The sequence below is a fragment of the Myotis davidii genome, unplaced genomic scaffold (assembly GCF_000327345.1).
Source record: "Myotis davidii unplaced genomic scaffold, ASM32734v1 scaffold119, whole genome shotgun sequence".
Lineage (NCBI taxonomy): Eukaryota > Metazoa > Chordata > Mammalia > Chiroptera > Vespertilionidae > Myotis > Myotis davidii.
In genome coordinates this window covers 777,350-782,499 of record NW_006290676.1, presented here as the reverse complement: position 1 = coordinate 782,499, position 5,150 = coordinate 777,350, and positions in this window count along the sequence as shown.

Sequence of the window (5,150 nt, the reverse complement as noted above, 5' to 3'; positions counted from 1 at the left end):
CAGGGGAGGGAAGTTGGGTGCGATCAGGCCTGCAGGGGAGGACAGTTAGGGGCAACCAGGCCAGCAGGGGAGGGCAGTTGGGGATGACCAGGCTGGCAGGGGAGGGCATTTCAGGGTGACCAGGCTGGCAACAAAGGGCAGTTAGGGGTGACCAGGCCAGCAGAGGAGGACAATTGGGGGTGACCAGGCCTGCAGGGGAGGGCAGTTAGGGGCAATCGGGCCAGCAGGGGAGCAGTTGGGCATCGATCAGGCTGGCAGGGGAGTGGTTAGGGGCAATCAGGCAGGCAGATGAGTGATTGGGAACCAGCAGTCCTAGATTGTGAGAGGGATATCTGACTGTAGACCTGATCCCAGGCTGTCAGACATCCCTCAAAGAGTCCCAGATTGGAGAGAGTGCAGGCTTAGCTGAGGGATACACAACCCCCATGCACGAATTTCATGCACCGAGCCTCTAGTTGGTTAATAAAATGATATAGGTTTCAGGTGTATAATTCTAATATACATCATCTCTATATTGTATTGTGTGTTTACCACCCCAAATGAAGTCTCCTTCCATCACCATTTAGCCCCCTAATACTAGTTGGGTATTTTAAATAAGCCTTTAGCAATCCTAACACTAAAAGCAAAATAAAAGAAAGCTACAACATTGCCACAATACATTGTTACATCAATCCATTTCTCACCTATAGCTACAATGGAATTCTTCAAAAAGAAAAAAAGATCCTATCTAAATATAAAAGCTGATTGAGTAAATCACTCCATATGCTTATAATGAGAAATACTTATGAATCCTGAGTATAATTTTTCTATCCTTGAAAAAAAGTCCTGGTATTTCAATAGCATTACCAATTATCTTTTTTTACATTTGAAATGCTATGTTCTATCTTTGTGCAATTAAAACTTTCTTATAATTCAACATATAATTGATTACATTTGTGACCGTGTGTGTGTGTGTGTGTGTGTGTGTGTGTGTGTGTGAGAGAGAGAGAGATCTTTCCATTGTGCTTTGTATATTTGCCTGGTATCTTATTAAATGACAAGGAGAATTGTGGTTTTCACAGCCACACTCCAGAGCCTTTTGAAGAGCTGGACTATGCAGTATTTGGAGAAAAGAAACAAAATTTGATATGATCTTAGTAATAGAAGAGGATAAACAGTTGTTATTCAACTCAGTGCCAAATGAGTATTAACAATAAAATGAGTTTTATGCCAGGACAAACAAACCTTGCGTAAATATCAAATATTAAATGCTTTCCACAGAAAAGAAAAACTTTTCACAAAAATTGACAAAGAAGATTTTTTGAGAGTAGCTGAGTTAAGAAAACCCATCAGTAATGACTCCAGGAACGAACTAAAAGTCTGGAAGTTTGCACTTATAAAAAAAAAAAATTGTCAACTGTGAACCAAATGCATTAAGTCATTCAATATTCACTCAGCAAAATTTATTGACTTCCTGTAAGGAAATATATACTGTGCTAATGTATCCTATTAGCAAATGTCACAGAGAAGTGATATTGGGCAATCTTTAAAATTGGATCTTTCTAGATAAAAGTGGCCTCAATCTGGGTGGAAAATGGCCAAATTCAGCTATTTTAACAGTTTAAGATCAATCCTATATAATAAAAGGCCAGAGACTGTAACAGCATAATGACTGGAATGACCGATCGACCAGTCGCTATGAGGTGCTTTGACCACCTCTTAGTCCCTCTCCACAGCCCACAGGCTCTAATTGCTGGATGGCCAACGGGGAACCATGGGAAGCTGGGGTGGGTAGTGGCGGGGCGGGGCTGGACTGGGGACTGGTGAGCGGGCAGAACGCTGGCCTCTTGGTCCCTCCCCCAGCCTGCAGGCTCAGATCGATCACCGGCCAATGGGGAACCGGGGTGGGTGGAGGCAGCAGGGTGGGACTGGGGACTGGCGAGCTGGCAGCGGAAGATGGCCCTGATTGCAGGCTAGGCCTAGGGACCCTACCCGTGCATGATTTTTTGTGCTGGGCCTCTAGTAGAAATATAAAGGACAAGAGTGACCTAAGCAATTCATCCATTCATTTCATTAATTCACTCATTTATTCATTCAACACATATGATTGAGCACCTACTATGTGCAGTTCACTGAGGTAGATGCTGGCATATAAAGGTACCTAAAGCATGGCCTGAGCTTTCAAGGAGCTTCCAGTCTTGTAAGAGAAGACAGGTGTACTAGCTGTTAAGAACAATAAAATGAGTGCTAGGAGAGAATTTCAAAATGGAAAACATCTACAATGCTTATTCAGTTTTGGAGATAAAATTGATGATGTATAACTGTAAAATTTAGTTTTAAAACAAATCTACAAGGGTTGATTTATTAAAATGTCTGATTTAGCTAAGCTCTCAGTGAAAGATTCACCTTGGAGGCTATTAATTTATTCCAACAAGAATGCAAATCTGAACATTATCTACAGAATGAGGGAGTGTTCTTCTCATTACCTCAGGGTGAAAGTTTGATTTTTGGCTGAAGGATAATATTGCCCAATGTGATTGCCTACTTTAATCATCAGCTCAACTGTCTTTGCTGTTTCAAATACTCTATCATCAAAGAGCAAAGTTATATTCCTCCTTAAGAAATTCAAGGCCTGGCTGGTTTGTCTCAGTGTTTAGAGCCTTCGCCTGTGGACTGAAGGGCCCCCAGTTCGAGTCCTGTTAAGGGCACATGCCTGGATTGTGGGCTCGTTCCCCAATAGGGGGTGTGTAGGAGGCAGCCGATCAATGATTCTCTCTCATCATTGATGTTTCTACCTCTCTCCCACTCCTTTCCTTTCTCAAATCAATAAAAATATATTTTAAAAAGTAATTGAAAAGAATGCACATCCATTTCTAAAGGGAATTTATAAAGAATTATAAAATTCTTTAAGTAATGGCAATGTCATTAGAATAAATTATTACTTTTGAAGAAGAGTGCATTCATTTAGATGGATAAATGTTGGTATAACTGATTTAAAATGAGTGTTCACACTTGATATTCACCACTTGTATAAACTTTTTAAAAAATTGAATTTATTGGGGTGACACTGGTTCACAAAACCATACAGGTTTCAGGTGTACAACTCAATAAAACATCATCTGTACACTGCATTGTGTGCCCATTGCCTCAAGCAAAGTCTCCTTCAGTCCCCATTTCCACTCCCTTTACCCACCTCAATCTAACACCCACCTCCCTTTCCCTCTAGCTATCACCGTAATACCATTGTCTATGTCCATATGCTATGTACATATATATATTTTGCTAATCCACTCACTTTATTCATTCAGTTCCCCTCTCCCTCCTCCCCCCTGACAGTTGTCAGTCTGTTCCATGTACCCATGCCTATGTTTCTATTTTGTCAGTTTATTTTGTTTCATTCGATTCACATATAAGTAAGACCATATATTTGTCTTTCTCTGACTGACTTATTTCAGTTAGCATAACAATCTCCATATTCATCCATGCTATGGAAAAAGGTAATATTTCCCTTTTTATGGCTGCACTAGAGGCCTGGTGCATGGTCTCACAATCTGGGACCCTTTGGGGGATGTCAGACTGCTAGTTTTGACCTGATCCCCGCAGGCCAGGCCAAGGGACCCCATGCACCAGGCCTCTAGTATTCATATAAATTCTTTGGTTAATCTCTTCCCTCACTCTCCCCTTCTCTCTCTGAGATTCATCAGTCTGTTCCATGCTTGTGTGTTGAGCATCTGCCCCCTGGTGGACAGTGTGTGTCATAGCTACCTGTTGAATGGTCACTTAGGCTTTTATATATATAGACTAGAGGCCTGGTGCAGAAATTTGTGCACGAGTGTGGTCCCTAGGCCTGGCCAGTGATCAAAGCATGAGCGTTTGACATGGAAGGAAAGGTCCCAGCTGACCTCTGGGCCCTGGGCAACACCTGGGCCCGCGGGCCCCTGCGTGCCCTCCTCCGCCTGAGTCACAGCACCTGAGTCCCCATGAGGAGATGCAGTGAGCATGGCCAGACGCCATAGGCTGGGGTGCAGCATGGGCCTCTGGGCGGCCCAGCGGTGCTGTACGGAAGCCAGGTGGGCAGCGCACTCTCTCCTGGCTGGCCTTACAGACTGGCTCCTGCACGAACCCACGGGGAGCCTGGCTGACCTTTGTGGTCCCAGTGGCTGCAGGCTCCTTGCAGGTGCTTGGCACCTGAGCATGGGTGCTTCCCTGGTGCATGAGCCCTAGTGTCCCAGGGGAGGGTAGCTGGAGGAGTGAGAGTGAGCTTGGCAGATACCCCGCATTCTCACCACACCTCTATCCCCATCACCCCCAACCCCAGGTAGCCGGTGAGAGGTCGCAGTATGCTGCCAATGCTCCCCATGTTCTGCTCCACACCCTGGTGGTCAGTGCATGTCATAGCAAACAGTCAAACTCCTGGTTGAACTCCCGGTCAAGGGGACAATTTGCATATCAGGCTTTTATTATATACTAGGGGCCACACAAAAATTCGTGCACTTGGGGGGGCGGGTACCTCAGCCCGGCCTGCACCCTCTCACAATCCAGGACTCCTTGGGGGATGTCCCACTCCCCGGGAAACAGGCCTAAGCCAGCAGGTGGACATCCTTAGCACACTGCCAAGGAGGTGGGAGAGGCTCCCGTCACCACCACTGCACTCGCAGCTGTCAGCCCGGCTTGTGGCTGAGTGGAGCTCCCCAAGTGGGAGCGCACTGACCATCAGGGGGCAGCTCTTGAGTTGAGTGTATGCCCCCTGGTGGTCAGTGCATGTCATAGCGACCAGTCGTTCCTGGTCATTCTGCTATTAGGGTCAATTTGCATATTACCCTTTTATTATATAGGATAGAGACTGGATGCACGAAATTTGTGCAAGGGACTTGGCCCTCGCAGCCCTGGCTGGCCCTCGCAACCCTCGCAGTCCCAGCTTTGTCTGGAAGGTTGTTCGGCTGTCTGGTCTAATTAGCATATTACGCTTTTATTATTATTGGTTTGGATATATAGGTATAAAGATATATAGATAGGTCCATATAGAAAATAGGGAAATATTAAAATTGATTGATAGATTTTAAGAGATTGGCGCAAACAGTTGTGGAGGCTATCAACTCCAAAATCTGTAGGGCAGGCTGGAGGCAGAGTTTTCTTTTTTTTAATCCTCACCTGAGGATATGTTTATTGAT